The sequence below is a fragment of the Lissotriton helveticus genome, chromosome 5_1, assembly GCF_964261635.1.
Source record: "Lissotriton helveticus chromosome 5_1, aLisHel1.1, whole genome shotgun sequence".
NCBI lineage: Eukaryota > Metazoa > Chordata > Amphibia > Caudata > Salamandridae > Lissotriton > Lissotriton helveticus.
This window is the reverse complement of record NC_136065.1, coordinates 1,409,974,265-1,409,998,787: the sequence shown is the minus strand read 5'-3', so window position 1 is coordinate 1,409,998,787 and position 24,523 is coordinate 1,409,974,265.

Genomic DNA, 24,523 nt, shown 5'->3' with positions numbered 1-24,523 from the left:
AATAAATTTATATTTAATAATCATAAATACTGCTACTTAAATAAAAAAAAAACAACAAAAAAACAACAAAAAGAACAATCAATAAACATACAATATTTCAAAATATCATAGTCTATCATTCTTTTTTCCTTATAGTACGCTCCCCAGACCGCTTCCCGGTGCGCGTACCGGGCGCTCCCCACGCAAAAAAACAAACATTTTTTTATTTTTTTTTGCCCCGCGGGGCCCTTTTAAAGGCTCCACATCAAACCTAGGGGGTCAGGGAGGATCTACTATGCCCCCTTATGGTCATTTCCCCCTTTGTTTTGGCCTCCTCTTGTCTCTCGATCCTACCGAGAGACAAGATGGCGGCCGCTCCGGACTGTTTAGAATGTTGACAGACACCGGAGAGCCAATCAGCTTCGCTTCGTGAAGTTCCGTTACGCGTCAGGTACGCGATCCGGGGCGCTGCCCGGAGCGCGCTTACAGATATATATATATTTTTTAACGTTAATTTCTCAAAATCCACTGGAGCACATATAATGAGACCTAGCAAAGGCACATCGGACTAACAGTCCCTACAATTTTGCCAAGTTTCGTGCAAATCCATTCAGCCGTTCGGGCTAAAAGTGAGGCCAACCGCCCTATGGAAAAATGAATGGGAAAAACGCGTTTTGGGACCCTCCTTTTTTCTCGGCCCCCCCTTGACGAACCCCCCCCAAATTTTCAGGGGCTGCTCAGAAACAAAATGTTCCATTTTCCAGAAAATTTCAGCCAATTCCGTCCACAAACGCCAAAGTTATTAGACATAGAATTTTTAAAAATCCCATAGAGAAAAAATCCTAACTATATATACCTACTGGCGACCGCCAGTAGGTAATATATATATTCCAGGAATAATCCGAAACGGCGCAGAAATGCTTCTTAGCTGCAAATACGGACACGAACCCAGTGTGGTGCAAAGAATAATTTATTCGACCTCGGTGCTCCCAATCGTCACGACGCGTTTCACGCTTCACAGAGCGCTTGATCACATATATATATATCTGCCCCCGCCTGATGTATTCCTGAGCGAAGGGTTGATGTGGTTTGGGGACCCAGGGAAACCCTTGAAAAACACCACAGTAGGACATTGGTTCCAACAGTATCACGGACTGTCTTGCACTCAGTACAACTATTTTGGTGTGAGAACACCCCCCTGCATCACCTACCTGGAATCCTACAGCATTCTAGGATTTGCAGGTCACATCAAGCCCGTGAGCAGCTACCTGTGAGCAGATACTTACATCAACCGGTACTGTGCAAACCTCCTGAACACTGTTTGGCGCAAGCACAATTGAAAAAATCGAGCAATTTTTTTACCCCAATTCAAATGATGAACAAAGGCAGGACAGAGCAATTTCCGGACCAAATTGGTCAGAGAGGCAAAGGGCGAGGAGGCAGAGGACGAACCAGAGGAACAAACAGGCAAAACAGAGGAGGAAAAAGCGAAACAGGAACCCCGGTGGGAATGATGGCAAGGGGAAAAGCAGCTCAACAATGATGGTCATCAATCTCTCCCAACGTGCGCTTTCCAAAGAAAAGAACGAACTCCTTGGACTAGGATTGTCTTTTTGCCCCACTACTAATTTTAACTTTGTACAGACCAGAATTGATTTATTTTACTTTTCGTGGAAGCTCAAGTTGAAAAAATGGTTTGAGACCAAACACAAGCATAATGTTGAAGTGAGACAGAATGTACCTATGAGCAACTTAAAAATTGATGATATCGAAGTATTGCATGCTATTTCGTCATCAAGTGATAATGAAAACTTTAATGCCAATGCTACTCTTAATCTACCACATCATGATATAGATTTGAAGGCTAATCCGGGTAGTGGATTCAAACCCAAATCGTTTTTTTACCAAATATTGAATGTGATGCTATTGAGGTGTTTGAGCGGGGAGTCTTGAAGGATTTAAAGAAAATGAGATATCAAAAAATCCCAGGTCATAAGAAGAATTTGAATAGTGAACAAATAGCGGCATTAGAAGATCTTAAAAACAATAGTACTATCGTGATCAGGCAGTCTGACAAAGGCGGAAACGTCGTTGTGCAAGACAAATCGGCTTACTTGAACGAAGGCTTGAGACAACTTAATGATCAAACTTGTTACTCAATTTATGACAAAGCCACGGTAACCAAATCCAACTTAAAATTTGGGGAGTTATTGGTGGAATGGATGGAGAAAGGCTTATTGGAGTGGGAGGAATTTAATTACCTCAAATGCCCACACCCCAAAATTCCAATATTATACCTACTGCCCAAACTCCACAAGGACCCAGTATGCCCACCAGGGAGACCCATTGTTTCCTCTAAGGGATCCCTGTTAGAGAATAAATCTCGCTTCATTGACCACTATTTGAGACCTTTCGTAGTGGTATTACCTTCATATTTGCGTGACACCACACATTCAGTAGATGGCATACACTGGGAGCCTGAGTACACACTGGTCACATTGAATGTCAGTAGCCTATATACTAGCATACAACATCAGCTAGGGCTAAAAGCCATCAGACACTATTTAAAAACCCGGTCCATCTCATTATTCTTTCACTCTGAAATGTTAGTGGACATGGTTGAATTTTGTTTGAAAAACATTTTTTTTGTTTGATGATGTCATATACCGACAGTCACAGGGCACGGCGATGGGCACCTGCTTCGCCCTCAGTTATGCCAACTTATTTATGGGTTGGTGGGAGGAGCAGGTGGCCACCCAATTGGAGGAATTTACCAACTGTGTCCTGTGGCTTCGGTATATTGATGACATTTTTATAATTTGGAGTGGGGACTCTGCACCCGCCAGTGGCTTTGTTTCCAAACTGAATGATAATGAACACAATCTAATCTTCACGGAACACATCAGCAAAACTGAAATAGAGTTTCTCGATGTGTTGGTGGAGATCAAAGACCAAATGATTCAAACCAAATTGTTTCGCAAGAAAACAGCTGGAAAACAGCATTCTCAGTGCATCCAGTGCTCACCCACGGAACTTAATATACAGTATACTGTATGGTGAGCTCTTGCGTGCAAAGCGCAATTGCAGTTCTGAATCGAGTTTCCTACAAGAAAAATCAACTATGACACAGCGTTTTAAAGACAGAGGGTACAGCAATAAAACTATACAAGATGCATGCAATAGAGTTCATTTAGTCAATCGAAACCAACTACTGCATCCCATCAGACAACTCACTGAATCACAAACCCTGATATTTATCACCTCCTACTCAGGACATTCCCGAGACATTCGCCTGATTCTAAAAAAGCATTGGCATGTTTTATTAACTGACAATAACCTAAGCAAACATCTTAAGAGTTGCCCACAGATTACTTACAAAAAGAACAGATCTCTAAGAGATGAATTAAGCCCTAACTCTATAACCAGTAAAAGTACAAGTGTCCAACCCTCCCGTCCAGGATTCCGTTGCTGCAGAAACTGCAAAGCCTGCAGTAACAGTGTTGACTGTAGAAAGCTATCTATTGGGAGTATTGACAGGGACTGGGAAATTAAGAAATCCCTGGCATGTAGTACTACACATTGTGTGTATGCTTTGATATGTCCTTTAAAAAAAGCCTACATAGGCAGTACCATTCATCCAGCAAGAAAGCAGGTGTTGGAACATGTCAGGGCAATCAGACACAACAACAAACAGTACCCTGTTGCTAGGCATTTTTTTGAGAATCATTTTCAAAATGAAAAACTACTCAAAATGGTTGTAATTGATGCAGTAGCAGAAAATGTCAGAGGAGGCAATAGAGTTCTGAGTCTTAGACAATTAGAGTCAAGATATATTGTTGAATTGGAAACTATGGCCCCTTTGGGTCTTAATTCTAGCGAAGAATTAGCGGTTCATCTACATGAATGAATGAAAATTTAAATTGATGAATCCATGTACATTGAAGGCTGTATAGGTTTTTCCTGCTTATTTTCCACAAGTTTTATTAATTTTAATATTTTGTATTTTTTGTAGGTAGGAGGTATCACTATATCGGGTGACCATCAATGAAATTGTGGAAATGTATTTTTCTTGAATACCCACTTGGGCTTGAATATGTTTGTATTTGATAATCGCGAAGTGTGATTGTCAGTGTAACTAATTGCCCACTTGGGCAAAACCTTCTTTTGCTCCGCATTTTCACTAATTAAGCAAACGAGTGAATACATTATCAGTAATGTACTTTGAATTGTAACATACTTGGAAGTACAGTTAATAATAAGATTTTTTTTTTTAGGTATGACCAGTAGGGTTCGATAATATTGTATTTGAGTTGTCGCTGCGGTCGCAAAATTGCAACGAGATGTTTGATTTAGAACGTCTGATACTGATGTGATGTTAGACACTGAAAGCCATCTAATGTGCGTGTTTTAAGCGGATTTCAACATTTACGATCAATTTGCAATACCGCATGTATTTTACAAGTTATGTAAATGGCTATGCTTTAAGAATGTTGAAATTGTCGATAAAACTATCAGTACACCTAGATATTTGTTTATTTAACAAAAACTTTATTTACAAACCACACCAAGATGTCGCCCAGGATCTTGAGCACTAGGGTGATCACAGTCCTCTTTCTATTACACTGTATATAGGCTGTATTGTGGTTATGGCATTTCCAGCGTGATTAAGGCGAAAACTGAAACGCGTTGTTTTTTGGCAGCAATAAACTGAAAACTTCTTGTGCATTCAACCAAGGTGTCCGTTTCTCTACCTAGAGAAGGAAAGAGTTGTGTTTCGAATATTACATTTTATATACATGTGTTCACATTTTTAAATTAAATGTATTTGTTATATTCATTAAAATGTATATTTAATCTATTTTTTTAAAGTTTCTTTTTTGTTATATTTAAGATTATTTTTTATACATATTAAATCAATATTTTGTATAACTATATTTTTTACATCTATATATTTTTTTCTATATTTTTGTACTTACTAAAGTAAATAAAGGATGTCGGTATTATTGACATTGATATAAAAAACTCGATATTTGTGTATGGGGATATTTTGGGGGTCAATGTTCTGTCAGTGAACCCTGTGGAGGATATGAAGTAAAAAGATACACAGGGGAACAAGACTGGAGGGGGTGAATGCAGGAGTGAATGACAGACAGAGATTCCATTTTTATCCAAAATGAAGTTTTATTTTATATATATATATATATATATATATATATATATATATATATATATATATTGCAATCCAAGGATTCCAGTGCGAAAAAGGAATTTAGGCGAGCCCACAGCAGTTTGCAGCAAGTAAGTCTTTATTTTTGGCAAGAAAGACGACGCGTTTCGACCACGTCCGTGGTCTTGGTCACATGACCCACTTCTCCAAGTGTGGTTTTTTTATACAAGTGATTTTGCACAGTCATGTCAAACAACATAGAACAATAGTTTAAGTTCATGTCACTAATTAAGAATTGGGAGAAAAGAAAGACTGTTTTAAAGGTACAGTACCCATATGTTTGGAAACATGAGGTAATAGCGATATATGTTAATTCACATATTTCTTTGAGACGACATAAAACTGTGCATTTTTTAAAACATGACAAGGTTCCAATGAAATCATATGTGTAGTACATATTTCCATGGTGGTATATCGTTAATGGTCCATACATTTGTGTTTTATAACATAGGTTGGTAATATGTTAGAACATAATTCATCATGGTGTTTTCAAGCATAATAGTCATAGGGAGAATAGTATTAACATTGTGTTGAGTGTAGTCCTCAGGTATAGTACCAGAGTGCGCTAAATAGTTATATAAGTGACTGAGAGTTCGGACAGGTGTCCAGTACTCCGGTGCTCTTAATTGTTGACATCGTGTTGATGTAGCGCAGAGTGGTATTCTCCTGTAGAATAAAAAAATAGAGTTAGAATATTAGTGCTCGTAACATATTGAAGCATCTTTTTGTAGACCTAGGAAATCACATCATACGGAAATTGTCCAGAGATTAAAAGGTGGATGCTGTGGTGAGGGAGAAGTGAGGGGTGGGTGGATTAAAAAGGGTGGAAGGACAGGAAGGAGTTGGTCACTAGTAGCGATATAACAGGATACGAAAATGATGTGCAAGGGAGAAAGCTACAGATGGCTATACATCTCTTCATCTAAATTCAAGCCATGTGGGAACTTGGTGCCTGCCTGGAGTATGAAGCGTGACTCTCGTTTCCTTAGAGCTGCAAGGCGATTGCCCCCTCTTTGATTGATGCTTATACTGTCCAATGCAAAGAATTTTGCTTTGGTTCAGTCTGCTTCATGTTCCTTGGCGAAGTGCCTTGCTGTGCTATAGCTATTGTCCCTGTTGGTGATTGCGCGCCAGTGTTGTAGTATGCGTTTCTTAACTGCAAAGGTGGTAGACCCGATGTACCATAGGCCACAGGGACACACAATCACGTATACAACATACTCAGTGTTGCAGTTGATCAGTAGGGGTATCTTCCATCTGGTTTTGGTTCTCTGGAGAGTAACCTCAGTCACATTGGAGCTGTGTTTGCACGCTTTACAGTTCCCGCAACTGCGGAACCCCTTGGTCTGCTGCAACCAATTGGTTTTTTTGGCCTGGTAATGGCTCTGGACTAGCATGTCTCTGAGAGAGACATTTCTTTCATAAGTGATCGATTGCCTGGTCCCTATCTCATTCCTCAGTATGGGGTCTAGTCTTAGAATATCCCATCTGTTTTTGAGAATCTTGCGAATCTGATTGGAATTGCTGCTGAATTTAGTGATTAATCTAATCTGGTTCACGGTCTTTTTCTCCTTGTCTGGTTTGGATTTATTGGGAGAATCTCTGTTTCTGAGTGCCTGGTCCCTATCAATGCCCCTTACTCTGCTTTCTGCCTGGTGTAATGCCTTTTTGGAGTAGCCCCTTTCCTTGAATCTGAGTTTCATCTCATTTTTGGTCTCTTCATATGACTCATCTGTGCTACAATTGCGCCTGGCTCTTAGAAATTCGCTGAATGGAATGCCCCATCTGAAGCTAGGGGGATGTGCGCTGTTAGAGTGGAGTATTGAATTGCCTGCGGTAGCTTTTCGGAAGAGATTGGTGTTAATTCTTCCTCTTTCTTTGCTCAGCCTAAGGTCAAGGAAATCTATCTGTGTTTGGCTGTAGTGTCTGGTAAAACGTAGATTAACATCATTAGTGTTTATGCAGTCAATAAACAGATTAAGCTCATTTTCAGATCCTTTCCATACAAAGAAAATATCATCTATGTACCTCAGCCATCTTTCTGTTCGGTCGTTCCAGAGCACCTGCCTCTCCCACCAGCCAACCAACCAAAAGATTGGCATAGCTGGGGGCGAAGCAGGTGCCCATGGAAGTCCCTTGCAGCTGCTTGTAGTATATATTTTCAAACAAAAAGACATTTTCCTTTAAACAGATTGAAATCATTTCAAGTAGCATATTGGTGTGTTGGAGGTATTCAATTCTGCGATCTCTGAGAAAGAATCTGCATGCTTTGAGACCATCCTCATGTCTTATGCTTGTGTAGAGTGCTTCCACGTCTAAACAAACAAGCCAGTCCCCCTCCCCCATCACTTGATTGTTGATTTTATGTAAAAGGTCAGTGGTGTCTCTTGTGTAGGAGTTAAGTTCTTTAACGTAGGGGAATAAGAAATGATCCACAAAAGTACTGGTCTTTTCTAGTAAGCTATTTTTTGATGACACTATAGGTCGTCCCGGTGGGTTGGTGTCACTCTTGTGGACTTTTGGCAAGAGATATAACGTAGGTGTGGTTGGTATCTTGTTAGTGAGAAATTGTTTCTCATCCCAGCTGAGGAGCCCTCCTTCATGCCAGGTTTCTAGTTTGGTATGATATGTATCTTTCAAAGTATTGACATAAGTTCTGTCAACTTTGGTGTAACATGTGCTGTCATTGAGCTGGCGATAGGCTTCTTTAAGATACAGCTCTTTGGTGAGGAGGGGTTTTGTTAAGGTTATTTCTTGTGTTGGGGCGTCCTATGAGGGAGAGCAAGTCATTGGCCACCAAGTCGCTAAATGTATCTATGTTATCCCTAGGTAGTACTGGAATAAATTTCGATTTGCATCTAAAGTCAGTGTGGGGGGTTTGTCCTGTTGTCAAGCCTAAGTCATATATATATGCCAGGAACTTTGTCTGTACTCCATTTGGCTGGAAATAAAGAACAAACCGGACCCAATCAGGTGAATTTGCAGATTTTTAATAGTGCAACCTCTCGTCCGCCAATATATATATATATATATATTACCTACTGGCCTAGGTAGTTATAGTTAGGACCTAGCTACCATAGGAAATCCGCAACATTCTATTGGGAATAACTTTGGCGCCGGTTGAGGAATTTGCGTGTGATATTCCAAAATTTAGGCCAGCTCCGCTCCGCTTCTTCCCTGGAAGTTTTGGGGGGATTCATCATGCGGGGGGCGAGAAAAAAGGTGGATCCCAAAACGTGTTTTCCCCATGTTAATTTCCATAGGACGAATAGACAAGGCTACAGCCCGAACCGCTGAATGGAATTACACCAAACTTTGCAAAATTGTAGGGACTGGTACGCAGAAGTGCCTTTTCTATATTTGGTGAAAATTGCTCCAGTGGTTTTTACGAAAATTAACTTCAAAAAAATTTATATATCTATATGCGCGCTTCCAGGGCTTACCGGTACGCGTACCGGGGAGCGCACCCGGCCGCCACGGGAGTGCGCGAGTGGAAAGCTGATTGGATCTTGGGTGTCTGTCAACATTCTAAACAGTCCGGAGAGTCCGCCATCTTGTGTCTCGGTAGAATCGAGACACAAGAGGTGTTAAAAAAAAGGGGGAAATGATTAAAAGGGGGCAGGGTAGACACCCCTTGACCCACTAGGATTTCTGAGGGGGGCCTAGAAGGACCCTGGAGGGCAATAAACCTTTTTTTATTTTTCGCGGGGTAGGCGCTGGGTGCGTTCCCATGTACGCTTCCCGGTACGCGTACCCTGAGCGCACCACGGGAAAATACAGTGAAAAAAATTAGAGTAAAAAAATAATTTAAAGTGCTTAGAGGTATGGTAGCTCTGAAAAGAGCTGTAGTGTTATGTGGGTGTTTTTTGTACCTACATGTAGGTACCGATGCAGAGTCTAAAATTCAAGAGGAAGACTCTATTCCCCTCATCTGTAAAATGTACACCATCTCTCCTATAGATGCCTTGCATGTTGTAACGCAAGTTGTTGTGGTATATGGAACCCATACCATAGTCTATGAGGAAAGCAGAAACAGATTTATTCACATGTTTCCTTGCTTTTTCAATCTGTGGACAAAATTGGTTATACCAAGGCAGTTTTTGGAAAAAGTGACATAAATTGCCCAAAGATGTCCTTTAAAAGCATTTCCAGACCTACCCAAGTCAAAGTGCCCAGGTCATTTCCACCACAGTGCACAATTATGAGGGTGTGGTAGATGCATAAAGGATTTTACCAATGGTATCAATTGGTGACATCTCAATCCTCTCTGGCCAATCCACATAATATCCACATTTGGTAAATCAAGGTTGTAAATACCTCTGTTTGCTGCATACTTTTCACTCCAGTGAACAAAGCTATGGCCCACAATCCAGACTTTTGGCATCTTGAAGGTAGATGTGGTTGTACTCAGATGGGCTGTGGAAATGAAATGGCAGTTTGAAAGTAGGAGTTATGAAAAAAAGTGGTTGAGATTCAGTGCACTTGAAAGAGAAGAAATGATTGGTGATTTTTAAAATTCTCCACTGAAAATTAGGGTGCATGCTTTTGTTTTTTGAAATAAGTAATTCTAATGGTTGAGACAAAGTCATTGAAAGAAACATTGCACATGATTAGCTAGTTTATTGAGAGGTCAAACACCCTTGCTGGATTCATTTGCAACATAGTATGATGAACTTTTCATCTGTTCGGTGGGAGTTACCATGGTAACAGGCTGAATGAGCACTGGGGGATGGGTGAATATTATGTGAGTTTGAAAGTGTTGAAATGTAGAACCAATTAAAATGTCAGTTTGGTTTTGAAATAGTGTGGGAACTTTCCTTGGTTGTTTGCTGTTGCTGTATCACCGCTGCTTGTGAGAGGACGGAGCAACTCTCTTTGTGCGTGTTAAGGTGCTGCCTCCCCGAGGACTCGCTGGTGTGAGCGAGAGCTGCAGTCGGCACGCTCTGTTCAGCGCTCCCAGCTGGAGTCCACAGGGTCAGAGGCCAGGAAAAAAACTACCCGCGTAACCTGGGGGACTGCGAGGACCAGCAATCCCTGCATTGACCAGCTGGTTCCTCTTCCCCCAGGCGCCACGCCCATGGACACACCCACCAGTGATTAAGACATTTAATTCGTGACACCCGCTTCGCGGGCGCCACTCACTTTCCTTGGTTGTTTGCTGTTGCTGTATCACCGCTGCTTGTGAGAGGACGGAGCAACTCTCTTTGTGCGTGTTAAGGTGCTGCCTCCCCGAGGACTCGCTGGTGTGAGCGAGAGCTGCAGTCGGCACGCTCTGTTCAGCGCTCCCAGCTGGAGTCCACAGGGTCAGAGGCCAGGAAAAAAACTACCCGCGTAACCTGGGGGACTGCGAGGACCAGCAATCCCTGCATTGACCAGCTGGTTCCTCTTCCCCCAGGCGCCACGCCCACGGACACACCCACCTGCGAAGCGTATATTAACACCATCAACTCCACCGCGACGCGGGACGCGCGCGGGTCGGCGCACGGAGCGAAGCCCGGGCAAAGGGCGGGCCGTCTGTTGCCGTCCGAGGACGTTCAAGGACGGGACGGGCCACCCCTCTAACATCTGCTAAAGAAACGCAAAGGTAAATTGTAACAAGAAACGTGATTGATACAAATTTCCCAAGCTGAGAGTGGGCTGATAGAAGTTAGTCTTGAAGCTTGATAGTAACAACAAAACTAAACCAAAAGGAAATGGGGCTTAAAAAACTACGCTCACGGACTATTTTTATGAAACGTATGGGCACAGAGGATGCGGTACGGAAATCGACAGATAAATCAATAAAACAAGGCCGTATAACACGGACCCCGGCTATCAGTGAATACTTTTCTGCTCTAACATCTAAAGAGGAAACAGCTAAGAAATTATTGGAGACAGCAAATATACCCCTTCCACTATCATATTCAGGGGAAGAAATATACACCCCAATTAAAGCTGAACCAACTCTAAATTCCAGTAATTTGGCATCTGATAACATAAAAAAATCCCTTAATTATTCACAAAACCTACAATCCCAGGATCAAGAGCCAATTCATTTAAAATCGTCCACAACCAAAAAAAGTTTAGAAAAATCATGCCAATTAGAAGAACTTAGTGTTAATAAATCAAAGATATCAGAAAATCAATCAGAGTTTCAGTTAAATAATAGTCCCTTGCTTAAAACTTCTGAACAACCTCTTACACTTGAATTATCAATGGATCCTTTTAATTTAAAAAACAACATTTCTGTTAATACTGACACACCAGTGTCAAATGCCCTTTTTTCGCTACATGAAATACTGGAGTCGGTCCTTTCCTTTTTAGGAAACATATTAGAAAATTCGGACCAAACTCTGGATGTTCAAATTGGAATATTAAGGCACTTAGTAGAGGAAAAGAAGAAAAGAAAAGAACTCCCTGAAACAGAAAAAAAACAACTAATACCCAATAACTATGAACTGCAAAAGAATAACACAAGTAATTACAACATTGAAAAGGAGCAACTAAAACGTGATTGTGGTACTCAGACATCAGATGTACTAAAACGTAAAAAGGGAAAGTTAGAAAGTCAAAATGAAACAACAATATTCTCTTTAAAAAACTATTTATGGAAAAACCCCAAAAGGAAAGGCAATATCCAATCTTCTCAAAATCAATAAAAACAGTCACACATAAAAATTATACTGCTCAAAATACTCAAGAAGTCAGCCTCAACAAAATATCAGAAAGTGAAATTGGTGAAATAACCAGCAAAAAAACGGAAACTGAACATGTTGAAGGTAAAAGGAGGAGGAAAAAACCTTTAAGGCGGATCCATAAAAAGAAAAACCGCAAGTTAAAATTCCAAAAACTTATAACTGTCAATAAAACACAAGAAGTACAAGCAGCTGAAACTATAAAGCTTCAACCACTTGAAAAAATGGAAATCAGTTATAGCAATAATGAAGAGAAATTACAATCATTGGACCCAACAGTAAAAGAATATTTTCCACACAAGTTCTTTGAAAAAATAGTATATCAAAATACAGGTGAAAGAAAAAATGAAGACAAATACCAACAAGAGGCAGAAGTATCATATTCCAAAACACTACAATTTGAAGAACTTTTTCCAGTGGATTCAGCTCCACTTAATAGAGGAAGGGTCATAAACCTCCTTCACCATATAAAGCCTTTGAAATCCTTGAACAGTAATGAAATAGATTTAGTAATTTTCCCGAAACAAGACAATAACAAAATAGTAGCAGTCACCTTTTGGTCAACTGTTCTTCCGGGGATCATACTAAATGAAAAAGAGACATTACATAAACATGGATACGACGTTATCGAAAGAGTGGATCCAAAAGAAAACAAAATTCCTTCATGTTACGATGACCAAACACGACTAATTTCTAACTCTCAATACAAAAAACGTCCAAGAAATACTGAAGTGACCGGTGTGATGAACTCAGGAATTAAATACTTAGGGAAAGACATTCTAAAAATACAGGTGGAAAACTGTGAAAGAGCAGTATGGTATCAAGACCCAAAAGAAAAGGAATATAGCGAATGTATAAAGTCGTGGTCATGGGTATCTGAGACCTTGAATAGTAATACATTTTCCACACGTCCAGGACAATCTGTTTAACAATGGTTTAAAAATCATATCGTGGAATATGGCAGGAAAAACTAAGAATAAAATGTCGGAATCCATAAGTAATCATCTAGATATCCTGATGATGCAAGAAACCTGGGCAACTGAATCATTTTTCCAGAAAAGTTATTATGTTTACGATAGCCCAGCTAAAGCCACCAACCGGGGCCATGCTAAAGGAGGATTGGCCATTCTATTGAGGGAAGAATACATGTGGGCCCAGGAAGTTATACAGACCAAACTAGACAACCTGCAATGCATCAAGGTTTTCTTACAAATACATAATGCAGCACCCAAAAAGGCAATCTTGCTCTTTAATGTATATGCCCCCCCCCGGCAAGAAACATGATATCACATTTCTGGACATCATGGAATCCATTATGAAGATAGTAGAAGACCAATTCCACATACCATATTTAATTGCAGGCGATCTAAATGGCAAAATTTCTAATTTTGAAATTAGTAAATGGGTACAATTATACAATGAGGAATTTATAGAATTTTCAACTCCACAATTTCCTAAAGGTATACAAACAGATAAAAGAGGCAAACTACTACTATCAACATTACCCACCTTAAATGGAGTAATCCTGAATGGCAACATAGAAGGTGACATTCCGGCATCTTACACCAGACGGGGCAACGGAAGCTTTTCTATCATTGATTACATCATTTGCAGCATGAATCTGCTGGAAACTGCTACATACTTACAAGCAAAGTTTAGTCTAGAGAGCGACCATGCTTTAATGAATCTAAATACTGAATGGATGCCTCAAACATCATCTGACAGTCAGATAATTTTTCATAGAAGTTCTGTCTTGATAAATAGTGAGCAGAGAAGAATTTTCTGGAGCTCCAAAACTCTGGACAGAATTTCTACAATGATTGAGCACACTCAACTCTTAGCGAAAACAAATTTGGAAGACCCAATTGAACATTTTGAATACATAATTAAAGAACTCAAAAATTTTCTACTGGGGAAAGATGGCGGCGGCTCAGGGGGAAAGATGGCGGCGGCTCACTAGACCGCTGTGAGACACTCTCCGCGCCGTGCCTAACTAATGGGCTAGGAGAGGGATTAGGACCTTGTGGCACCCACGGGGCACGGTGAAGCAATAGAAACGGATACAGCGGGGAACGACATCGGAAAAAGCAATCGAGCTGAGACTGCTGTGGCAAGGTTTTAAAAAATGAACGATGAGTGGCGCTCACCTTGCAGCTTCGGATGACCAGTCATTTTCACCGGTGCAGTCACGACCACTACTTCACTGGATTGCGTCAGCCCTCGGCCTTACAGTGTTAAGGCTCTTTATCCAGCTTCGTGCCAGTACTGAACTTTCTGGCGATCAACCTAAGCCCAGAAGCGCCCCTGCCAACGATCTCATACTGCAGAGTACACAGATGGCCCCAAAAAATGCTTCAGCGGTGGCAGCCGCCTCAAAGACCCGGGCGGCCAAGCAAGCGCTCCGTGACCAAAAGCTAGCAGCAAGACGCGCCGGCTCTCTGACGGACGAAGCTGTCGGATCCGATGGGGGACAGGCTCAGCCTCAACAGAAACAACAAAGGGCAGCTAGAAACATCAACCCCCCGGGTCCGGGTCCGGGCCCCTCCGTTGTGGATTTGCTCCGAAAAACACCGGCCGGGGTTGCTCTCTCCCCCTCCCTTCAACATCCAACAAGCGGACCGCTGATTGCAGCGCCACTCGCAATCCCGGCGGCACCTCCCAACTCGGACTCGTTGGTGTCAGCAGCAGCCCGCTCTGTGCCTTTCGAAGGAGCAAGCCTCACAGTAAGTTTCCCTGCTACAGCTACAGCTACAGCTGGTTTGGCTATACCGCCGCAATGCCTAACAGCCGTTACAGAAGGGCTAGGGAGCTACACTGTAGAGACAGCGTTGGGGGAAAATACTTTTGCAATACCAGCGCAAATACAGGCTTTAACAGCAGTAGAAGGGGCAAATGTACCGATTCAAGAACCGGGCTCAATAGAAGCTGAGGCTACAGCACTTACAGCACTTACACCTACCATATGTGAGCCTCTACTAGCAAGAGTTACACAACCGGTGCTACAACCACACCTACAGTCACAGGCTGAAGCTACACTCGCCCCTACAACTGCCCTTACTGCCCTTACAATTGGCACAATTGGCACGAGTAATATAACAAGTATGCCCGACCAGCCACGGCTTGAAACGCATTCTACATCACTTAACCTGGTTAACGTGGGGGGCAGCTTAACAACGCCCCCTCAAGCGCAAACACTGGCTCAGATTCAAGGTACTCCTGCATCAACCACATTAGTGGAGAAGGAAAATGAAGAAGAGTCAGCACTGCCTTTGCCAGTCTACATTGGTGGAGCCGGAATCGCTTCTGACACGGACTTGGAACCGCTAGAATTCTATACTATTTCTGAAGGCCGCGAGGACTTAGGATGGCACCATGACTTAGACTCTGATTTAGACCCCCTATCCGATCTGCACACAGGTTCTAGCACCAGCACGCAGGATAGCGATGCGGATGATTTACTGGGCGATGCTACACTGGGAAGGAATACAGTGATTAAAAAAAAAAGAAGCCATCATGCAGCAGGCCCCCATCGGGATTGTGCGCCTGTAACTGCCTCCAGATCTCAGGGGGCTTCTCTCTTGAAGGAGCAAGATACTACCTTAACGGCAGTAATGGACACGGTGCTGCAGGCGATCGCATCCCACAGGGAACAAACCTCTAAAGATGGCCGGAAAGCTCAGCAAGCCCTACAAAAGGTACAAGGAGTGGTGCGCAAGCTCTCCAAAACTGTGGCGGCCTCAAATGCAAGAATGGCCGATATGGAAGAACGAATAGTGGTTAACGAGGCTGACGCAACTGTGGTGAAAGATCAGGTCAATGCCCATGACGCTGAATTGACTGATGTAAGGTGGAAGCTCGAGGAGATGGAAAATCGCATGCGCCGAAACAACCTCCGAATACTGGGGGTTCCGGAGAAAAGCGAAGGCGAAGGGGACAACATACGCGTTTTTGTGATTCAACTCTTTAAAGATACTTTCCCCGAGTTATCCTCATGGAACTGGGAACTAGAAGTTCAGCGTGTCCACAGAACCCCGGCTACATTACGAGCTACCAACTCGCAAAGCAAATATCCTAGGGCGATATTGGTCTATTTCGGCAACTTTCTACTACGTCAAGCTATTGCAGAGAAAGCGAGGCCTGATGCCCATCGGTCTCGAGGCGACATTTCATACTTCGCTAGGCCGGATTTTTGCCACACAACTGTGGAGCGGAGATGGCGATTACGACAGCTAATCAAACCCTTTCTGGACAAAAAGGCCAAGGTTTATTTGAACAATCCTGCCACACTCAAAGTTTTGTATAATGGTCAGGTAAAAATTTTTTCCTCTGAAATCAAAGCGAGGGCCTTTCTAGATAGCCTGACATAAATACGAAAATAAGCACTTTTCTTTTTTCTTCTTCTTTTTTTTTTTTTTTTTTTTCTCTTCCCTCCAGGAACTCTAAATACAGTGGCTAGTATAAACAATACATAGCCCCCGGACGGCGGGTTATGCTTAATGACATAGGAGGAATAAGTATAACTAATAGAATTATGAAGTTTTAAGCTTGATACTAACTCCTATTTTTTTTTTCTCTGATAGTCACCCAGAATATGAATAAGAATTTGTTGTTTGTATTACTGTTCCGATGTATGATTGGCTTGCACTTACGGGTTCTCTTTTCGGCTCAGTGGGTACCACAGGGTCCTAGATTGATTATTCTATTCTAGACTTATCTGTCTCACGCTTTATACCTCTCTATTAGTCCGCACATGTGTTATTAGATGAAAATGGAAGTAATAATATGGCGCGGCGCAGGGGTGTTTCTCCATCACTATAGACTCTAGTAAGAGTCTTTATGCCCCAAAGGGTGGTGTGTGGGGGGAGGGGGTTGGGGTTCGGGGAGGGACTTGAGAAGGGGGGGGGAAATGCAAAAAAAAAAAGTTTTGGCAAGCTCAGTCATGTGTTACGATGCACAAGAAGATTATGGTATGATGTGAACCAATATAGTTTAAACAAAAAGCGAAATTGTAAAAATTGGAAAAAGCAAAAAAAATGTATTATGCACTTCAAGAGAAATGGAGGTTTTTGGTTTCAAAATATTAAATTTGGGTCAGATTCTTATACTAATAAATGGGGAGAATAAGTTTATGCACGTGGAATGTGGCAGGCCTCAATCATAAAAATAAAAGGGCCCAACTATTTCAATTAACACGTCAAAACCCAGTTGACATAATATGTCTTCAAGAGACACATATTGCATATACTGATAAAGATTTACTCAAATTACCTGGTTATAATTTAATGGCAGCCACATCCCAAACCTCCAAAACTAGAGGGGTAGCCATTTTGGCTAAACCTATAATAGGCTCCCCAATTCGTAAATTGGCCGACAAACATGGTAGATGGGTCATAATTCAGCTACAGGTGGGTATTACTATCTGTGCAATTTATGGCTCAAACTTAGACGATCCTGATACTTTTCGGGAGCTCGAAATCGAACTGGCCTCTTGGTCTGGCTCTCTGGTCCTTTGCGGGGATTTTAATATCGATATAGGGCTGCCCACAGGGAATCACCTATCTTTAAATTATAAAGGGCGGAAACCGAAGGTATACAGCGCTCTAGCTCAGATGATGAAAAGTTATAATTTAGTGGACGTCTGGGGTTTACTCCAGGGGCCTAATGCAGATGGTTTTACTTACTTCTCTTTCCCCCACAATAAATACGTCCGAATCGACTATATTATGTCGAATATAGAGGAGAGGGACATTATAGAAATAACTAAATCCCCGAAAACAATATCCGACCACAATGCGCTGACCTTCATCTTCGATACGGCCAATTTGGTTAGACCAATGACCCACTGGACTTTTGACAGGAGGTTACTGGTTAATCAGGAATACATAACGTATATTAAATCATGGGCCCAGTCCTTTTTTGATTGTAACCAGTTCAGTGCATCCCGTTTAATAGTTTGGGACTCTTTTAAAGCTGCATTGAGGGGTGAAACCATTTCATTTGTAGCTAATAAACGAAAGAAGGAAAAGCAGACTAATATACAACTGATGCAAGAGCTTTCTAATCTCGAGACCCTTCATGCCTCCCAAATAAATCAGTCTCAAAGAGGGCAAGTTGATTCTACCTCAGATCCTGGGAAAACCTTAAACAAAATAATGATTATTAAAAATGAGATCAATAGCATGCTTATTCAAAAGGCTGCCGAAACTTACCAGGTTCATAAGGCTAGATTGTATGAATCAGGAGAAAATGTGGGGAAGCAGTTAGCGTTACGCACTCGACAAAAACAATCACTAGGTAGTATTAAGAAAATCGAATTTGAGGGTAATGAGCATACAACTCCTAAAGAGATTGTTAAAGTATTTCAAAAATATTATCAAAAACTCTACGGTAGCGATATTTCACATCCTAATAATGAAATAACAACATTCTTAAATAACTGGCTTCCAGATCAGACTATACATAAATTTATTGATGATGAGACTAAGGCCAATCTGGATAGAGAAATTACGATTACTGAAGTGGAAATTGCTCTAGCCGAGATGGCCAAAGGCAAGGCGGCAGGCCCGGATAAAATCCCATTGGATCTATATAAAATTCTTGGTAACCAAATAACCCCTCTCCTGCTTGATTTGTTTCTTGGAGTGCAATACCACACAATTCCTCCAGAGTCATGGAAGCAAACAAATATAATAATTTTTCATAAAAAGGGTAAACCACCTCACCTCCCTTCTTCATATAGGCCCATATCCCTGATTAATTCCGACTCAAAACTATACGCTAAAATACTTGCAAATCGACTGAGCAGGGTCATCGAACATCTTGTGTCCCCGTGGCAACATGGCTTTATCCCCGGCAAGGGCACTACTGACCATACTCGGAGAGCCATAACCCTGTTTGACATCATGGGCGCCACGGGGGGTGAGATGTCGATGATCCTCCTCGATGCCGAAAAGGCATTCGATCGAGTATCATGGCAGTTTCTTTGGAATATCTTGGAAAGAAAAAAATTTGGAAACAACTTTATTAAAGCCATTAAAGCCATCTACATCAACCCCACGGCCAAAATCTCTATAGCCGGTGTCGAGTCGGAGTTCATTAAGGTTCAAAGAGGCACAAGACAGGGCTGCCCATGCTCCCCGGTCTTATTTGCCCTATATATCGATCCTCTCATTCAGAAATTATTGTCCTCACCCGCAATTCAACCAGTTATAACAGGATCCTTTTCCACTAAAGTCATGGCATATGCTGATGATGTCGCTGTAATAACCACCAATCCGTCTGAAGCAATCTCTGAAATCGGGATAATTACTCAGACATTTGGGATATATTCAGGGTACTCTTTGAATAGAGATAAAACGGTGGTATTAGCCACTAATAACACCCAGTATGAAAGTACACTCAGGGTTAAACAGGCTACATATCTAGGAGTAGGCCTCTCTGCGGAGATAAGCAAGATTGGTGAAATAAATTATTCTCCCCTTATTGATAAAATCAAAATTGATCTTAGAAGGATTGATAGCTTGCACCTCTCGATAATAGGAAGGGCCAATTATATTAAAATGAACATTTTCCCACGGGTTTTATATTTTTTTAGAGCAATCCCTCTATTACCTGGTGAACACGTTATTAAGACTATAGATTCCATTATTGCAAAGTTCATGTGGAGCTATGGTAAAATAAGACGTGCCCTTCCCCTGTTAGCGCTCCCTCAAGATAGAGGTGGCTTAGCTCTACCAAATTTGAGATTTTATTTTTGGGCAACACTAGTACAACATATGGACCCTCTTCTGACTAATAAACCCGGAGTCTTAACCCCTATAGCTTCATATATTCCATCAATATATGAGCTTAGTTTAGGTGAAAAACATAAGGCTCTGTTCTTAAGGCAGCCAGAACTATCATATTACAAAAAAATTAAATTAAAGACAGTTCTAGACGCTCGAGTAGTATGGAAAGCTATTTGCAAACATCTGGGTATTCCTACATTTACGAAATATACACCATTATGGCAATGCAAAATGTTTTCCTCCATTCTTAACGACAATAGATTTCAGAGTTGGGAGCTCTTAGGCATAAAATCAATAGGCGATTTTTTTGGTAACAGTACTCCCCTATCCTTTGAGTCTTTTCAGGAAAGATATAACATTCCCGCCTCTGATTTTCTAAAATTCTATCAAATCTCATCTATTATCTGTAATACTACACCAAAAATTATACTAGATAATATACCACTACTAGATATTATAGGGAAAAACTCCACAAGAATTGGGGTCCTGTATCAACTATTTATGGTCAATGCCCCTGATGACCTTGAGCGCACGGAACAATCTTGGGCCTTGAAATTAGCTAATCCCAATGTAGATATAGATCTCTCCTTAGCCCTCGCAGCAAAATATTTTATCGCCTCTAATTTAAAGGCTCAGTATTACAGAACCATTTATAACCTATACTATACGCCAGCTAAATTACTTGCTTGGGGGCTCAGGATTGATGATAATTGTCCTAGATGTAATCAGCCACTTGCAAATCTCCTGCATATGTTTTCTGAATGCCCCGCATTAACTACAGTCAAAGCTATGATGCTGGAATATTGGGCCCAAATCTTTGGGCATCAAATAAAAGACTCTACAACATTGCTCCTATTAGGCCATGATGATTCTTTGGAGCACAACAGTGAAGAACAGGCGGTACTTTTTCTGGGATACGCCGTGCTTCGTATAATTTTGGCAGCTAGATGGAAAGATACAGAGCCCCCTACCTTTCATATGTGGCTCAGTCGATTTATAGCTATTTATAAACAAGAAATTGCAATCTATGCCACAAGAGGTAGGAAAATGAGGGCAATAGGGAAACAGATTTGGGAACCTATTATTAGGTGGTATAATTGCGAAAGTGGAAATCAAGTGTTGGATGTTTGATGTATTTTGATATTATGCTCCTCTTCGCTTCCCGTTTTTATTGATTTCTAATCCATTAAGATATCTTTAATTTAAAGATGTTTTATATTTTCTTGGTATTATATTGGCTACTTACTTCAACATATGACATGTTTCTATGCTGTACTACATGCACATCGTACCTATCTGCATTGTTTATTTTTGTGTATTTGTTTTATTTGTCTAAATTTGCCAACGAATAAAAAAATAAAAAAAAAATAAAAAAAAAATTTTCTACTAGATAAAATACATCATGCCATACCAGGAGATAAAAAGTGGAATAAACAAAATCACAACAAAAATAAAACCCAAAATTCTATCACGAAGAAAAAACTGAACAAACTTGTACGTGCCCAATACATGAATTTTTCCCTGTCTATTGAGAAAGAAATCAATAAACAAAAAAATAAACTGAGAAGAGAGAAACAAAGAAATAAAAAAGCAATACAAGATCGTCATTGGGTTGATCTCCAAATAGCTGCAAAAGAATATAATCAACGCAAATACTGGTCCCTCATAGCTAAAATAACAGGCACAAAAAAGAAACTCCAAACAATACCTGTCCCACCGAAGGAATGGGAAATTTACCTGACTGATCTGTATAAAGCAAACCCGATTAGCACCGATAGAAAAAGTTTAGACAAAAAAAAGGAGAAAAATAACTCACAAACATTCAAAATTACAGCAACCTCAGTGGAATGGAATATCCGAAAAGCAAGAAAAACAGGTGCCTCTGGCCCAGACCAGATCCCAATAAAGATTTTTCAAGCAAATTCAAAGGAGTGGAGCCAGTTGTTATCAATCTTATTCAATCATATTTTCAAAACTGGACAAATTCCTAAATCTTGGCAGGGGAGTATTATCATCCCAATACATAAAAAGGGGAGCAAGACCATTGCTGGGAATTATCGACAAATTGCACTAATGGATGCCGTAGGAACATTTTTTGCTGCCGAGGTATTACAACGACTAAAGGATTGGGCTTTTTCGCTGGATTTAATTCCAATGTTCCAAGCGGGCTTCAGGCCGAAACATTCTGTTACAGACAACATTGCTATCATCCAGACAATATTAGATAAATATGTAATGGGAAAATCTCAGGCAGTATACGCAGCATTTATAGACTACTCAACTGCGTTTGATCGTGTTGACCGACCAACCCTATGGCACAAACTCAGGCGACTTGGAATTCCAGAACAATTGCTGCAAACCATAGTAAATCTTCACACCAGCACCTGGTGCCAAGTACAAATGGGGGGAGAAAGAGGTCTAACGAAAATGATAAATACAGCTAATGGACTAAAACAAGGGTGCCTTCTGGCCCCGATATTATTCTCCTTATACCTTAGCGACTTGCCCAAACAGTTACAGCAGGGCTCAAGTTTACCCCCAAAAATCGCTAAGCACAGCATACATGCACTACTCTATGCTGACGACATAGTGATGCTTGATCTCACTCCCTTTGGTCTGCAAAAATCACTGGATATCCTTTACAAATATTCAAAAGCAAATTTTTTAATTCCAAATTTAAAGAAAACAAAAATTGTGGCCTTCTCGGGGAAGAAATCAAGTACCAAGTACAGTTGGAGCCTAGGAGGAGAAAAAGTAGAAATAGTTAGCGAATATCCTTATCTCGGCAGGATTCTCTCCAAGAATATAAAACAGTTAGAAAACTTAATGAGGAAATCAGAAGTACACGCAGAGGCCGTCCTAAGACTTTATCGTTCTACTGGGAACAGGCACTTTTCCTCTCCGTTAAAAATATATAAAGTAAAAATCCCCCTTGTGCTATCATACGCAACTGAGTATATTCCAATAAAGCAGTGGACCTATATGGATCGTAAAGAGGGGAAAATTTTAAAAAGAATAATGAAGGTTTCAGATTCCATACCAGTACAAGCTCTGCGACTAGAATTCTCAATTACAAGCTTGTATGCCACAGCGGTAGCTAATGTAATTAGGTGGATCTATAATCTTCTCCACGCAAAGGAGGGCACCTTAAGATACTTACAGAAAAAAGAAACCTTTGACGATGAAGCAAAAAATCAGACTTTTTTAAATAACATGACAGCTGTATTCAAAATGGCAAAAATTACTCCGGACATTATGCTTACTTGGTCAGCAGCCCAAATGAAACTTTTTCTAAAATGTTTCACCCCGAAGCTAAGTTATGATCTAGACTATGAACATTGTAAAAAATTGTCAACATATAAAACCTATGTAGACTCACTGGAATATCAACATTCTCACCCGTACATTGGGTTTTCTCTGACCCATGGCGCAAGGAGGTCGGTTACCATGCTAAGATTGGGCATCCTACCCGTATTAACCTACACAGTAAGATGGTTGCCAGGAGGATCGTCGCTATGTCCTTTGTGTGAAGGGGGTGACAAAAACATTGAGCACTTGCTGTTTGTATGTCCTAGCTTAAAAGTAACTATAGCACGTGCAAGATATCTGGCCCCTATTCGTCGCGCCTGCAGAATTACACGAGTGAGCGAACTATTAGAGTTGTGTAAACAGCCACCAAATGAATTTGTTTGCTACAATTTATATAATTTAAAAAAAAAAAATTTACCATTATATTGATGAAATGTGAAATTTCTTTTATTTCTGTAAAATGTATATTTGTGGTCCTCTGTCGAGTACCAATACAAATAAAACCTTTTGACTTGACTTTTGACTTTTTGTGTGGGAAGAATTGTTATTGGTTAACTCCAGGGATATGTGTGAAGAATTACAGGGAATCAGGGCCATTTCTGGTTGCAGTGTTTGAAGTGCATTTCAGAGATTCTGCTTAAGAAAATCTGGTGTATGTGACTGACACTGTTCTAAATCTTCTAAAGCATTTTTAAAGGTGAGTTATGATTTATTTAATATAGATAGACTGCTATATGTACTATGGGGAAGATTAAGAAGCATATTGGGCTTGTTTATTCTTGCATTGTGTCTCATGTTTCTATGTAACGCGGGCAAAAAAATATATGGTGCATATTGGAAATGTATTTTGGATATGAGTCAGGTTTCTGCCTTGTAATGTAGTGATTATTTAAATGGGCTGCGCTCTGTGTGTAAAAAGATTTACTATGCTACATGTTTTTTGATAAAATGTAAGATGGTGATTGATGGTGAGATGGTATGAGCACAGACACACATATTGCATGCAGAGACAGACATGGTAGATTCCTGGTCATGTGCCTAAGATCACACTGTGAGTCAAGCTTGATTTTAAATTGATCTGGGTGAACAATTTGCTTAGTTGATGTGTTTAAAAATATGGGAATACATGTATTCTTGAAGTCAGTTAGGCTTTAGGATATGTACTAGTAGGGAATCTTAGCCAGCATGTCTGTTAGGCCTCATACTTCACAAATAGGCTCTAAGCTGTGCAATAAAGATCCAGGGTGTGCCACTTAAATGAAAAAGGAATGTTATGTCTTGCTTATATATATGTGGTCTGTTTTTTGCCAGTAGAGACAGTGAAATAGTATGAGCAGAGACACACATATTGCATGCAGAGACAGACATGGTAGATTACATGTAACATCCTGGTCATGTGCCTACGATCACACTGTGAGTCAAGCTCGATTTTAAATGGCTCTGGGTGAATAATTTGCTTAGTTGATGTGTTTAAAAATATGGGAATACATGTATTCTTGAAGTCAGTTAGGCTTTAGGATATGTACTAGTAGAGAATCTTAGGCAGC